Here is a 16,770-nt window from a genome sequence, read left to right as displayed (position 1 = left end):
GGTTTTTTTTGTAGGTTGGGTGGGAAGGGAGAGGGGAGTGTTTATCTGTGGGTTGTTCTGGGGTTTTCTTTTGAGGGAGGACGTTGGGTTTTTTTTGTTTGGTGGTTTGATTTTTGAAAGGAAGAGTATCATGGGTACCCATGTGAAATCCTACTTTTAAATTAACCCTGTCCTGGTATCACACTGAAATTCCAGTTAGGTAGAATAAACAAACGCTTTGAACTTGAACAGATTTTTAAAACTCAATCAATTTTCTCAAAATTTCTGTAGTAAATTTCCTCTTAAATACCAGCATACAAATATTTGTGGAAAAAGGAGTGAAAAACACAAAACATAACATTTTCACTATGCCTGTATGCCATGCATTCTTTAAGATAATATTTTCCAATTGTGACAAAGTAAATCTTAGAGGGAAAAACCATAGATTCATTGCTATGGAGTTTCCAAAAGCAGTTTTTAACCAAAGAGCAAAACAAGGCATGAACAAACTACTCAACTCTGACACAATTTGGAGATCCATAGTCCCTCTCTTTCAGTAAAGCAAAAACTGATCAGACTTAATTGCAAAGTTAATTTACTGCAAGCTTTACCTACATCTTTTGTTGCAGTACACATTAACTATGGCTGTCAATGAATGTCATTAATGTTATGGAGAGAAAATAACCAAGACTTCTTACTCCATGAGTTTTCAAACTGTACAACTACCCTTTTTTATGAAGATGGCTTGGCTAACACACTTTTTATGGGAGTTTTTATGTTTCTGGGTACAAATTGTGGTGACTTTCCTCTATTTGTCCTGAGCTCTATTTCTGAAGGAATTTTAGGACTCTCAAGATTCTTTTCTCCTTTAATTGTGAAGGAAATTATTTTTATAAGGGGCATTCCTTGTCCTCAACTCCAATTATGAAAATCTAATACTGCAAACTCCACTACTCGTTGCTTCAAACAGATACAAAAAATAGACATTAATATGTAATACTCCAGATTACTTTCTACATAAATACATGTTGTTTCCTTAACTCTCTTTTTTAGCTTAAAATGGCATTATACAGAATAAACTTACATTTCTATTTGGCAAATATTTCTGGATACTATATCCTCCAAAAGTTGATCTTAATGCATTCCTTACTGATTCTTTTAGTTCATAACAGGTCCAAAGGACATAAGACAAAACACAATATTATATCCATCTGAAAGGTCTAGGAGATCTTTTCAGCTCCAGTATCTAGAGTGGGACAGGATGGACCAAGAGCCTAAGTGCACCTGCCTTTTCCTCTTGCGTTTGCGTTCCTGTCACTATGGGATGTCAGGACAAGGAAAGTGATGTTCTGTGAACCTTGTCAGAATACATGTTTCACTGCAGAAACTTTCAGAAACACTGTCTGGAAATAAACTCAATTTCCGTACTCACACCTCTGCAAACTCTTCATAAAAATCCTATGAAAACAAGTAATTTGTGACTGCTACCACTGCTGTCTAGAACAGCATGGCATAGACTGGGTGAGGTCTTTTCCAACCTTAGTGATCCTATGAATCTATAGAATAGCAGAGCATAGCACAGACTATTTTCAGTTGGAAGGGAACATGCAACTATCCTATAATCCAGCTGCCTGACCAATTCAGGGCTGCCAAAAGTTTAAATGTTTTTAAGGATGGTGAAAACACTGACAGGCTTGGCACATGCATCACCAGTTTAGGAAGCCTGCTCCAGTGTTTGACCAACCTCTCCATAAAGAAAGGCTTCCAAATGCCCAGTCAGATACCCCAGGTGGAGCTTTGAAGTATTCCCACAAATCCTACCACTGGATCCCTGGGAGAAATGATCAGCTGCTCCATCTCTCCTACCCCTCCTTGGGAAGCTGTACAGAGCAATGAGGTCACCCCTCAGCATCCTTTGCTCCAAACTTGATAAACCCAAAGTCCCTGGCCACTTTTCATGGGACATTTCCTGCAGCCTGTTCACCAGTTTTGTTGCCCTCCTCTGGATGCATTCACAGACCATCAGATCCTCTTAAACTGAACACAGTATTCCAGAGTGTGCCTGTACTTTGTTAGTAATGAGCTCTTTACCCAAACAGCTAAAGCACCTACTAAATTACAACAGAAATTATTCCAAAATTAATTATTTATTATTTTACTTATTAAAAACTTATTATTTTTCATCCAAAATGAACTTTGGACCTCAAGTACATATCACATTAAGCTATTTACTGATAACAGGAAATATGTAGGGGCAAATAAATGCAAATAGCAACAAATGAATTCTGCTTTAACAAGAATGTCCTGAAAGAGATGACTATTGATATGTACAGTTCTAAAAGATGCTAAGTCCATATTACAATTTACTTTAATTGTTAATGAATTTTTTTATTACTTGCTTTGCTGATCAGATGAAAAATGTTGCACATCTAGAGAAAGGAATGAAATCTCAGAAACACTGCCTTGTATTTCACACAATTTCATCTGACCTTGAACAATGCTGGTGCAAAGAACCCAGACAAATTAGATTTTACATTTACAAGAATTCCACAGCGTGAACATCTAAGAGTGTGAATGTCTCCTGACAATTTTTCCAAGTTGTTCTCAGAAACAGGTAAGAATTTCCTTGCTAAAACATCAATTGGCTCCCAAAGGGAGTTACTTTAGGTAGGCCTGAGGAATAAGAAGCTTCAGAATTATGGCCTTTCCGTCACAGTACAGCAGCTCAGGAAAAAGGACAAGAGCAAGGGATTAAGGAAGCTTAGATATTGTTCACAATTCAAATTAATCTTTGAGTAGATGATGGGTTATAAGTGACAGATGAATAAGGGAGCAGAATTTTCAAGTAAATGTTGCTTCTGTCCCGCAGCAGGGAAGATTTGCTTAGCTGAAATGCAGTTTCCTCAGTGCCTGACTGATGCAAGGACAAACAACAAGGCATAAATTTAAGCTAAAAAGCTTACCTTTGTTAATAAAAGTTAAAGAAGAAACATAGTTTTGTTTTTTTCGTTTTTAAGCAGAAAGCTGGTAAGTCAAAAGAGCAAATCAAGCTTGTAAAACTTACAGAAGAAAAACAGCAACAAATACCAGTGCTTGAGCACTTGTAGAAGTCTCTTTCAGTCATTTGAAAAGCCCTTCCATCAATGGTAAGAAATCAGAAAGACATGCTCAAAGATTGCTCATCTATATTGGACAAGACTAATATAATACACTCAGAAAAGTCTAAGTAAACATGAAGCATCCTGTATGTAATTATCCTTTATCCAATTAATTATAAATTATCATAATATTTTTTAAAATTTCATAGATATTAAATCAGTCAATTAGAAACAAGCTTTATACTCCCCTCTGGAAGTGTGCATAAATAGCCTTGACACAATGAATGGGAAAAAAAACCCTCAAAACCCCACAAACATTAAACAACAACAAGAATCAGTTAAGACTAACCATACTTACTTAAACTGCAGAAACCAAAAATGTGAATAGTGTAAGCAATAGTGTCTATTGTATTTAGACAGCCTTTCATCATACCATGTGTTGGTGTATCCAAGCAAAAATCTGTTTTAACAATTACTTAAATACATAAATGAAGATGGTCAGGACTGACTTTTAAAGCTAGCTGATCACAGAGTAGGACAGCAGTATTTTTTTTTTATAAAGAGGTTTAAAATATTTTAATAAATGCCTTTATGTTACAGGATTTTGTATTCCTGAGATGTAAATAAAACAATAAGTCTGCAAAGCTCAGAGAATAACTACATAAGCCATTTTACAAGGAGGATATACTTTTCCTTCTTTTCTATGAATGCATAAAGCTCTCCTTCAAGCTCTTACTAAATCTATTGATCTGTGAAACACAGTGCACTCCAGGGAGGCAATTCACTTGACGTTATATATCAAATGATGAGATGAATAATGATCAGACCATTTGGTAATTAAACATCTTACAAACCTTCTAACTGACTGAACGTCACAAAGGTCAAATGAGATCAAACCTATTTTTCTGTTGTTTTTAATTTTTTTTGCATTTGCAACAGAGAAGTTATATTTAACAGCAACTATTATACTACATGGCCAAACCAAATTATTGAACATGCTTTTCATTCCTATTAAGCAGTTTGAATACATAAGAGAAATATTTCTTTCATCCCAGGGTCCTATTATAACCTTCATTTTTAATCTTATAGAGAAGTAACCACTCACCAGTATAGTGCAAATAACTAGCTAAGTTATTAGATTAAGGGAAATGAACAGCACATAGAGCAAATCTCAAATATATCAAAGCACTAAGAAATTAAAAAACCTCCTTGATAACTTCCTGTAAAGTTATAGGAAACTGACTTTTTTTTAGATAACCAAGTAAGTCCATTTCAACAGTTTGAAGACACTAACAGTGTTTGTCAACTTACACAATGATTTGGACATTTTATCTGTTATTTTATGCTAATAATTTAAATGTCTGACACTAGAAATAAATCCAAATTATTTAATAATTGCAATTATTTAATAACTGTAATTTCATGAACAATTCTGTATTTTTGCCAGTAATTTTTTAAGTTGCAAAGGCAATCAAAAAGATGCACAGCAAAGATGGTTTTTACTACAGACTAACAAGTGAAAAATCATTTGCCTCAATAGCTAATGCCTCTGTCAAACATGGTTTCTAGAAATACCAGTATCTATTCACACACATCTTCAGCATAGCCTTACAGGTTACCATAAATCAAGCACTTCACTGTCAGACAGAATAAATCCCTCGACCTTCATGCAAGCTATCACCAGCCTTCACAGCCCAAATCACATCCCAAACATTAAGGAGTATCTTAGGATTTTCCTTGAATTACCTTCCTAGAAAATAAAGAAATCTTTATTAACTTAAGAAAACACTGAACATCTTCTTCAAAAACAATTTGGGACAGATCAGTCAACTCTCAGAAATACACAACTGCACAAACACACATGAAATAACTAAACACATCCAGTAACAGCCTCCATGGATGTGAGTCTCTGTCTTACAGAGGAGCAAACTAGCTGCTCTCAAATATCCCAGTGTTGCTCCAGGTGCTTCTGCACAGCTAGAGTTAATCTAGGAAAGAGAGGTCTCTGGGGCAGAAGCTGAAGGAAAGAGAGGATTTTTACAGGGCATCTAAAGAAGTAATGCAGGAGGTGAATTTGACCAGCAAAGGACAGAGTTTTACTAGAAAGTTCCACATCCATGCAGCAGACTGGCTACTACTGTGGGACCTGAGGAGGATGCAGGAGATGACACCTCCATGGTATCAACTGCCAGTCACTCACAGCTCTTTGTCTTCCCTTGTCTCGAGGTTGGGAACAGAGTCAAGTTTGCAAAATGAAAAAGAGGACATTAAATCACATGTTCCATCTTCTGGGATCTTTTAAGTACTGGACAGGGCATTCAAGTTCATAACAATTTAAAAACACTGTCCTATAAAATACATTCAATCCATCCAATATATAGCTTTTTCAGGCCTAATCAATCAAATAAATTTAAAACACCTTTAATGAAAAATATTTGCGAGTTGCAAAAATAAAACAATGTGATAATTCTTCTTCAGATCTCTGTTTCTAATAATGTCCAAATATACTGTATTCAGAAAATTTTCTAAAGACAGAGAAATAGCAAATAACCAATTTTGTAAAAGCTCAACATGCAAAAAATCAGGGGAAAATGTCACTTTACTGTAAGAAACTGGACTATTCCATTATACTTTAAGGATAAGTAAGTAACTCTGGGACTTCCACAATAGGACAGCTTCCCTTGGAAAAACAAATAAGCAATAAGCAGGTGTTCAGATCAAATTGTAGGGGCATATTACACGTGTGAATTAAGCACTGACCTGGGAAAAGATGTTCTGTGAAGGCTCAAGGGCTTCAACATATGCTCACTTAGCAAACAGCTGCAGCAGTTAAGGCTGCTCCTTCCCTTTCCTTCCTTTCCCTACTGTTTGCTACCCTCCCAACACCAGAGCTGCCTGCTGCCACAAAAGAGCTGGCAAAGGGACCAAAAAAAATGACCATTTGTTGTGTACCTTTGGTGCAGACCAAGGAGTATGGTTCAAATTGTTATGAATTTTCTATGGCATCAGCTGGGCATCCTTTTCACATTAATTTAGTTCCCTTTTTGACAGGTTGAAGAAGAGAAGCAAGAAAAAAATGCAGCTACAAATTCTACTGGAGGGGCAATAAAGAATTTGGGAGAAAGGCAAAAGATAGCAAGAACTAAAGTACCTGTTCATTAAATAAGTATGTGCTTTAGTTAAAAGGATTATCAATAGGGGTGGGTCCAATACTTTTACAGTGAAGATGAAAAACTTACAAATGAAAATGCTTATATTTCCCAGTTTTATAATAGTATTGCTCAAAAAAGCAAATGTAAAATGATTCTGTCATGAGAGAAAACTTTAAATATTTTTCCATTCATTCAGTAATTCAGTTCAACATCTCAGCCTTATTTTAAAAAATAAAATAAATAATAATGCTGTCATTCATTTAGTCCACTTATCCAGCAGAGAGAAACTGGCCTGAGGCAAAATTTCAGTAAAGAAGTTCGTTTTGTTGGTTTGGGGTTTTTTGTTGGTTTTCTGTTTGTAGTTTTTGGATTTTTTTTGCTTATTTGTATGTTTTTAAGAAGAAGGAATCTTAGAAGTAAAATTCCATATAAGAAGAAGGTGAGAGATGATGATGCAAAGATTACAGACCCCTGAGTTTATCTTTTAGAAACAAGTAGCAACCATCAAATTTGAGAAAAAAATACATCTACCTGTATCTAAAAGCCTTTGACTGGACTGAGTAGAAATGTTGTATATGCTATAGGTCTAATTCTTTATTAAGTGATAAAAAGAGAACTGGATTTGCATTGCATCATGAAAATGTATCTTAGAGCAAAGAGAAAACTAAGTAAAAATGAATGACAAATGGCCATGTGAGAATTTTAATCTTGAAAAGAAGAAAGCTAAATATTCAGCAACTGGATGGTAGCATGCAGATAATAAATATTAGCTTCAAATTAGCTGCAAAACATTTAAGACATGAGGTCACATGTCTTTGTCATAGCACACTATCCATCTGCTCCAATTTGAAGTGTTTAGTAAATAGCTTCACCCAAATAACACAGAATGATCTTAGGCTGCAAACTCTTACAGGAATATACATCCATATGTATCTCAACAGATCTAAAACAATATTTAATTTACTTTCTCTCTCAAGTAGTAAAGCATTTAGTTAAAATTACAGTCCATTTCCCATTAGTGCTATTACCTATAGAACTATACTTAACCAAAGTATATAGATTCCAGAATTAAATCTCAGTACTTTACATACTGAGGTACCATGTCCCACACCTTATTATTGAGAAGTGACATATCTTGTGCAAACTATATCAAGCATTTTAACATCTGAAGCCTTTGATTACATGCCAGGTAGTTGTTTGCCTTTTTTTTTTTTGCAAAACCTTCACTGGATCTGTCATAATTAAATGAATTTATATATAGGTACTCAAATCTATATGCTTATGTTTGGATGTAGGACCAGAATGACCACATGAACCAACAAAACCCGTTTTACTTCCCTAGACAAGTCAAGCTCAGGGGAAAAAGAAGTTTCTTGAAAAATCAAATTGTGAACAATCAGAATTTACCAAAAAAAAAAAGGCAGTTAAGCACAGTTTTCCCCACCAAATAACCAGTAAAAACCTGAATTCTATAGGCTGTGACTGACAACAATTACAGCTAAATAGCTGTTTTACAGACTACACTCAAAATTCTGAGGCCTAGTTCCTGAGGGACAATGATCTCTGTCCAGTTCCTAGATGACAGCAGCCACATAAAAAAAAAATCATTACCTCTTTCTTTCCTAGATCCCATAATGCATTTTCCAGAGAAGAGAAGAAATCACTCCCCAAGACAGTTAACAAGTACCACTTACAAACACAAAACTCATTTAAAATCAGCTTTTTAGGGAGGCTAACTCTCAAAGCAATCAAATAAACATCTATTCCATCTCCAAGATCCCATTTATTTTCAGGAATTACATGTGATGCTATTTCTTCCATATGTAGTTACTTGTACTGAATTGCTTTCTTTATTGCCTACATTCATTTATTTTTTTAATAAGGATTTAAAATAGATAGGTCATAACATTTATCATGTAATGATTTCTCGATAAGGTAACTTCAAAAGCATGCCAAAAATACAGATAATTTTTTTTTTTACTTTTTTTTTTACAAATATTTTTTTTTGTACTGAAGAACATAGGAAATAGAGGAAAATTAGAATTACTTCAGACACAGTCAAATAAGAGACCATGCTGAGGAAAACAGCACAAATAAGTCATTCTGAGCAATATGGAAAACTACATTTGATTTTTTTAAGTTTTAGAGAAATCCCAAGTAAAGTGAACTACTGTTGAGGCTTCCCTTTCTCTTGATAAAACCAGCTTTTATTCTGTCTAAATCAATCTGTGTTGGAGTGCTCACAGGCCTCAGCATTTTTTCCCAAAGATTGTGCTAAGGGCATAATGGCTTTACAATTTAACTGGAAAAAGCTATGAGAGAGAGAAAAGGCTACATAACACAGAAATGAGCAGGGATTCTTTGTCTTGGACCTCCTATCACAGAAAAAATCCAAAGCAATTCTATGTATATAATTAAAAGCAACTAAATTAATTTTCTCTGTTCCCTCCAAATGGCAAGACTTCCAAAAAATTTCAGACATGGAAAATGAAGGGGTTAAAACAGGGATATATATATATATTTTTTTTTTTTTTTTCTTTTTAGATTTCTGTCTTCTATTCTGTCCCAAGGAAAGACAAAGGTGTTTCTGACCCTTTTATCATACTGAATGAACAGGAGGAGCACCATGGGGTAAATGTTGAAATTTTAAGTCTGGAACTGCTTTGAGAGCATTAAGAGTTTGGCCACATACAGTCATCAGCAAGAAAGACCTGGGGCCAGTGCTCTGCCTTATAAGCACAATAGAGTAATTTTTACTCTTAAAAACACATAGAGGATGTGAAAAACAAAGAGAAGAGTATCTGTCCGGTCGGCTGTCTGTCTCTGCCCAGACATGCATAGGGTGGCGCTGGGGCCACTCGCGGTTCAAAGGACCAGTCTGGACTCCTCAATTTTTCGGTCTTCAGATTGTTTAGTATTTCTTATCTACAGAATTTTCTCTTTCTGCCCAGCCAAGGTCTGACCAGCAAGGCAGCCCAGGGCACTCTGACCACCCATGGGGTGGTCGTGTCTTTTTATACTAAAACCTACATACATGATACTTACCTTTATTTCCCAATACCTTTCACCCATATTAGCAAGTGCACCTTCACCATGGACCAATTCCCAAGTGCCAGCATCACCACAGAAAATGGATGACAAGAAGAAGAAAGAAGGACAAGACACGCCCTGATCCCTCCATCTTGTCTCCATAACCCCCCTGTACCAAAACCCTAAAATCTATATCTCACCCTGTAAATACATCATCCTTGCACCATTCACTCCCAAGTGACACTCATGTCCTCAAACAGGTGGCACATCCCTAGAGGGATCAAAGTCGAGCCACCAGACGCTCCTGGCAACATCCCAGGATTTCCGAGCCCCCCAAGGGTTCTCTCGGTAACTCTGGACACCCGGAGTGATGTGCTGAGTTCCCACAGTATCATTCATGCTTCTTAGGTTTATTCACAGTCTTACTGAAAATATGATTTTGACCAATACCATCCCTGCCACTGCATACATCAGCACAACTAGCTGTGTATTCTGGCTAACATTTAACCTGGAAATCTACCCTTACTATGTTTTCCTAGTCTGTCAACTCACTCCTGCAGGACATTTTCAAATAGCTCATTCATCATTTATTCCTTACCCAATATTCATGAAATCTCACTAGTATCCCACCTTAAAGTACAAATAGCACAATCTTTTACAATCCATTTCTTCAATTTAAAAAATGAAATAAAATTGATACATAACATCTCTCTCCTCTCTAAAAAAGAACAGATTTTGTTTAAACATAGAGAAAAAAGAAAAATTAGTATTGGATATTTAAATGACTGTGTTTTCAAGTGGTAAACCAAGTCTGCATCTGCCAGCTTTGCTGATATTTTTAACTTATTTTGTATTTATTTCCTTTATTAACTCTGAGTTTGACATAATTTATTATATTAAACTAAAACACAGGTGTGTCTTGCTTTCTGGAAGAAGTGGCCCAACTAGTAAGAAGGAGTCCACTAGTGTGACTAAAAAGACCAATACTCATTTTCATCCAGATAAAAAAAAGAGAGAGTCATATGTCATCTATTGTGTCTTGAGTCACATATTATTATGTATTGTTATTATTATGTATTTCTTTCTGAAAATAGCAGAGACATACTACAATGCTCATGCACAGAAATTCTTTATAAAATAAAAATGTTGAGAAGAATATTTGGGACTTGTTGACCATTATGCTGAGCAGTTTGTCACAATAACTTTAGCATCTCATAGTTCTTGGGTATTGTATTGCTATACTTTTAGAAATGTTTGGGCTTTTTTTAGCAACTTTATGTGTAATATTCAAAATTACGTCACCTAATGATTACTAAAAAACCATAAAGTGACAACCTATTTTGCATTTCACAGAATTACTTTCTCAAATACTAAACTCACTCTTACTTATTTAAATTACATTTTAAGAGACTAGTTATCTATCACCACTCAAATTATCAGAAGCAATACGAAACTAAAATCAGTATATCCATTACTTTTATATTAAAAATAATCTGTTTTAGAGAAGTAACAATTTAGACACCAATGGAAATGATATTTTCAACAACTATAATTTTGGTAAAAGCCATTAACAGTGTAACAAGCAAGCCAGTAGACACCTTTTCCTGGTATATTGTGCATAAAAAGTATTCCCATCTGTTTCAATGCTCAGGCTTTTTCATGGGCTTAAACCTGTCAAATTATTCCATTTGATTTCAGAGAATTCTCATATGGCAATCTATTTTATTTACTTTATCTTCAATAAAATGGTTGAGTGAGCATTAGCAACTCTGAGACACAAGTTTCAATCAGTCCTCTGGCAAAGGCGTCAATCTACATTAGACCTCCAGTGCTGTGAGCTGCAGCCAGAAAGCTGCAGTTAGGCAGGGCAACAGAGAGTGAGTGAGCAGGACCTAATAAAGCAGCAGTGGAGAGAGAGAAAATTCCCCCCAGACACCACCACACACCGCTTATATAATGTGTGTGCCTAGTTCAACACACCAGTAGCTCCTTAATAAAGCTGACAGCTAAAAAGGAGATTCAGACTCCAACTTCATTTTACATGACAACTACAGTAATGGTCCTCTGTTCTCAAGCAGGCCACATTTAGAAACCTGAATTCAGTTCAGTTAAAAATTAAGAGTTCTCACCTCTCCCATTCATGTCACATAGGAAAAAGAAACATAAAATTAAGATGTACACCATTTTCTCCTCATTTCATACAGCTGAAAAAACACATCAGGTTTCAAGTATCTTTCCCTTAAAAATTTCTGTGCTAGAAATCACAGAACGGTCAATGTATTTAAGCAATAACTCCTTTTTCAAGACAGCATCATTAGCAAATAATTCCAACAAATGTGGAGCATCACTCCTAGATGTCACAAAAATACCTCCCAAAGCACAAACTTTGTAATAACTGATGCAAGTTCATGTTTTATATGGGCTGTGAAAAACAAGATTATTTCAACAGTGTTCTTCCCAGCAAATCAGACCATTAAGACTGTACTTATTGTTTAGTTGAATTGAAAAGCTGGCCAGTTTAAATCCATAGTTTGACATTATGTATAATCATAGTAAAAACTTACTGCCTCATATTTCCAGGTCAAATTCAATTCTATCAATGTGCACTACTTTTTGACAAAAGTTGACTTCAGGTTCCCCCCAAATCACCAATTTATAGCTACTCAAAATCACCCTGGAAAGATAATTCAAAATTCTAAAATAAGGTCACTGTTCTAATACAATTCAATAAAGCATAAAATACTGTTTATGTTTCAGATGCTTCCTGTTAGAAACCATATTAAAGACAAAGCCCATCAAACCCCATCTAATTACTTCTTGCAAACCAGATACCATCCTTCCCTTCCAGCATTATGCTGTATACCCTCCTTTCATTCACTTAGACAAGTATTAAAACTCCTTTGCCTTCTGAGCAGACGTGTGAAGGGTTTAGATTTCCTTATGAACAAAGTTAATGCCAGTCCATTATGCAGGCAGTGGAAAACATCGTATCTGTCACATGTTGGTCACCAACACGGTCACCAGCAATGAGTCCTTAGATACCTTCATGAGATAGTCTTCTGTACTAATCTAGCAGTATAATTATGTTTGCCCTCTACAAAATAAACATATGCATATAGACTAAATATTTCATAGTATCCAAATGCATGCATATACATGTACATGAGATGTGATGTTTCAAGTTTGTTTCCTGTAGTACTAGAAATAAACTGGAATGAGCACAATGTCACCTCTTCTCCAAACTGACAACACAGAAGAGCTAGATCAATTTAATAATCATTAATACCAGCACTTATTTAGCTTTTTTCAAAGCCTAAGTAACTCAGAAAACATAGATGTAAATGTATCACTAACAGTCTCAATACTGTCTATTTGAGTCATCAGTCAGAAAATAGAACACGTTTTCTTTGCTTTCACATTTCTCTGAGCACTGTCTCAGTTTTTCTAAAACTTACTCCTATAGAGTTAAGTGATTAAAAACCAGATTTTCTTCTCCCTGTTGATTAAAAATGTATTCATAATTGCAATTTTATTTTTATGCATATCTATCACTACATTTATAACTAAATCTCAGTTTTCAATCATTTCAAAGACACCATATCCTGCCATAAAAAACCTATTGATTCTAAACACCATACTGAAGAAGTAGCATTCAGAATTCACTACTGTTTCCTCATTGACTGCAAAAACATTCCTTCTCCACCTTCATGGACTGCAAGAAATAGAGACCAATACTAAAAAGGCCAAAAAGATTTTGGCTTCCTTTACAGAAAGCATTTTTATAGAATATTAAAATTATGGAAGAAAATAATGGAGGAAGCAGAACAGCAGTTACTTTCTTTCATATGCTTTACGTTTCAGACATACTGGAATTCAATAAAATTATACTGCCAAAATACCAGAGTTGCACAACTCAGTTACACTGCATTTTGCCCATTATTTGTCAGAACATAGTAAACTTCCAGAGAAAATATCCTTTAAAAACAAAAACACTCTTGCTGACTCAACAGATTTCAACTACAGTTTCTACCAAACTCCAGTTTCTATCAGTTTTCTAAAATACTGACACTAACAAAAAACTATCTAACATAACTACACACAAGTTACACCATTTAGGCAAGTACAAATAAATATGTCACAGAAATCCAGCCATATTTCCATTGCTACATAGAAAGCAAAGAATCTGATATTTCTCACTTTTCTTTTTCTACTGAATAATGAAGAAAACCCCACTGTTTTGCAAATAAATATATTATTACATACTAACATATAGTCATGTAAAGGTTTGCACATGATAGCAGTAATATCTACAGTTTCCCTGTATAATGCTGTATATCCTTTGACTTAGAAAACTGCTACACCTAACCTTTCTTCTTTTCCTGGCTTCACCATATTCATACTGTAGCCTTCCAGACAGTGCCTTAACTCCTTGGAAAAAGGTGAAGTTAAATCAGAATAAAGGAATTTTCCTTTCTTATTACCCAGTGAAGATAGTCACAGTGAAACACACACCAGAACAGTTTTCTTTTACCCTACTTTGAACTAGGTCAAAAAGGGCTGTTCTTCCTCAGAGAGGGTAAAACTTCAAAAAAACTTGTTATAAACATAGTTTCAGGACTAATTACTGTCATCATCATTAAGTCCTGTGGAACAGCTGTATTTTCTTTCCTTCCAGAGGCATCAATACATTAAGATGGATATACCAATATTATGGAGTATATGGGTATATCAGAGTATCTAGTAATACTTTAGCAGTTGGTACACATGACATTATTTGTATTTACATATTTGTTTCTAATTCCTGGTGTACGCAGAAGAATTTGGTCTGGTTACTATTTTGGCAAGTTTGTTGTACCCTGTTGACATCTGTATCATAAAAATGTAGTATCAGGCCCAATTGACCATATTTTGCAATTTATATTTTAACATATTGCCTAAAAACTTCGGATTTGAAAACTTCTGGGAATATTCTCAAAAAATGTTATACCTCGGTAGGAAATGTAGAATATGAACAACTGCAACACTCAAATTTTTTTTTTTTGTTGCAATAACAATTACGAAAACCCCAAAATAAATGTGACTGCCTTGCTAAGCTCTCATCTTACACTAACTTCTTCAGGATCTCCTTTTCCAGTCTAAGTGAAAAAGACCTGATAACCACTTGTACACGATGCACTGAAGATAGCTGTGAAGGTCTGGAGCAAAGCAAGGTATTCAGTGCAGGCATGCCAAGGCTCCAGTGGCACTGTACCCACTGACAATGTGCTGTCCCAGGCAGGTTCAGCCTGTAAACACACACAGCAGCTGAAATAAGGTTTGATCTTGTGTCCTTGACATCATGGCATTCCTGGTTACCAAAGGAATAAAGATCATCCTAGTTTCAAGAAACATCCAAACTCAGGAATTCTTCACTATTTATTATAATGTATTTGCCTTTTAAAACTTGATTTTTCACAAGAGATACAGTCTAAAACAGTTTTCAAAACCAATTAGCCTAATTATCATGCTCCTAATACAGCTGATGTAATGAAACCGAACAGTGTAAGTAAACTCCAGAGTTCCAGAGACCTTGGTGACAGAACCATGGTTTCACCTATTTTCATGAAAAGGTATGTAAGGAAATGCTAAATGAATCAGATATTGTCTGCTACCTAGTCCCAATACAAGCAGTCATACATCTCAGTGAATCAGGGAAGGCAGACACCACCTAGTTGAATTTGGATTGGTAAGCAAGAACTGCAATTCTGGGACAAAAGTTGCAAAAAAAAAAATTCTCTTTGACTTGTGATGATTGATTTGTACTCACCTGCTTCTTCTAAGCCTCAAAAAGATCTTTTAACTTCAACCTTGAACTGAAGTGATGTCCAAGATCAATTCTAGTGCCACAATCCTGACAAAACAGAGAGAAATGTTTACAGCTATTTAGAATCATTTAACAAAACCAACATAGAATCTGGCTTAATCATTCCCTCTAATTTGTTCTCTTAACAAGTAATAAGATTAAATGTAGTCCACAAAGAAATATAATTGTTCACCAAGTTTCTTCCATGCAGCAGACAGCTAAGGCATCACTCAAATTCAAGTCCTGTGTTTTTATTCTATTTTTATTATTGTAGTAACCAAGGGCAAACAAAACAAAGGCTTCCCTGAAGTAGTTTGTTTCAGGCAGAGAACTGCACACAATATCACTACCAGTAAGTCCACAGGGTCATCTGAAGGAAGGGACAGAAGCTGGGAGACAGCATGCCAATAAAATTTAAATCTGTATGTGTGCTAGGAAGGACAAAAGGACAAGCAAAAAGGGAAAAAAAAAACCAACCAGCTTTGAAGCTGAGACTGGAAGACTGCAATGAAGAGAGAAGGTTGGACAAGGCAGAAGAAATAAAGAACACGCAGGTCCGTAGAACATTTATATTACACCTATGCCTCAGCACTTTTCTCTTTCCTGAAATCAACTGGCACAGATAATCCTCCATCTATGTAGGATGTAGAATAATCCTACACCTATGTAGCATAGTCACATATGCTCTGAAACAGAAGGGCTCCATAAAATTGTCTAATGGAGGTGGTCAAATAATAATAAAATTGTCTAATGGAGGTGGTCAAATAAATGTCTGGGAATTTTCTGGAACAATGTTAGTTTGCAAAGACATTCACTGTGGCAGAGACATGGAAATATTTTCAGGCATTGTTTAGTTTACTAATACAGACACGGACTCAATGCCTGAAACTCTGCTATCTCTGAAGTAGATCCTACCAGCCTCTCGATGGTGCCTCTTGGCAATTCTCTCTTGCTGACAAGGTCAGACAGAAGCAGGCTGAAGAGTAAAATGAATGTAAAATTTTTTAAAGAAAAGACTTCTTTCCCACAGTTTAAGAAAAAAAAAAAATCTGTGTTCCAACTGGCATTATTAATACACACTTTGTTACAAGATGTTTGGACATTTAAAAGAGCTGCAGTTCTAACTGCTTCCTTTGTTTGTAGAGTGTAACAAAACCTGCTGGGAAGGTCGAAGTTCCTAGAAAACTGAAAGCTACCTGGCAGCCTCTGTAGTAGAGCAAGTGAAGAAGGGAGAGCAAAGAATGACAGGCTGGAGAAATAAACACTACATGAAACCCCTGCACAGTAGGACAGCACTGGGAAATGAGAAGGATATCTTATGAGCTTAATACAAAGCAAAAAAGAGAAGAAAATGTTAAAAAACAGGTAAGGAACCTAAGGCAAATATGAGGAGTTGAAGGTGGGTGGCAATTCTTAAAAGTTTTCGAAAAGTAAAATATGTGTCAATGAAACTCTGCTTGATGGTCATGCGGTCACCCTGGATCCACAATGTAAATGTCCAACCAACCAAGTGAAAAGCATTCATCTCACTGACCTATTTCCCATTAAAAGGTTGCAGTTTTGCCTCTAAATAGCTATGCCTCTGTCTTTGAAGTTTCTTGTGCACCTGAATTCTAGACCTAAACATACATTACAGTTACTTCTTCAACATTACATCTTGTTGACAGAC

General features: G+C 35.6%; 1 protein-coding gene across 5 annotated transcripts in view; it reads right to left on the bottom strand.

The window, feature by feature from the left end:
- Window positions 1–16,770, bottom strand: part of FOXP2 (forkhead box P2) — a 405,238-nt gene that overhangs the window by 270,944 nt on the left and 117,524 nt on the right. For all 5 annotated transcript variants that reach the window (XM_066550518.1, XM_066550520.1, XM_066550521.1 and 2 more), the window contains exon 3: window positions 15,066–15,149. The gene's annotated coding sequence lies outside the window, so the exon portion shown is untranslated. The remainder of the gene's footprint in view (window positions 1–15,065; window positions 15,150–16,770) is intronic.

Source organism: Molothrus aeneus, chromosome 5 (genome assembly GCF_037042795.1).
Source record: "Molothrus aeneus isolate 106 chromosome 5, BPBGC_Maene_1.0, whole genome shotgun sequence".
Classification (NCBI taxonomy): Eukaryota; Metazoa; Chordata; class Aves; order Passeriformes; family Icteridae; genus Molothrus; species Molothrus aeneus.
This window is presented reverse-complemented; position numbering and strand designations above follow the sequence as displayed.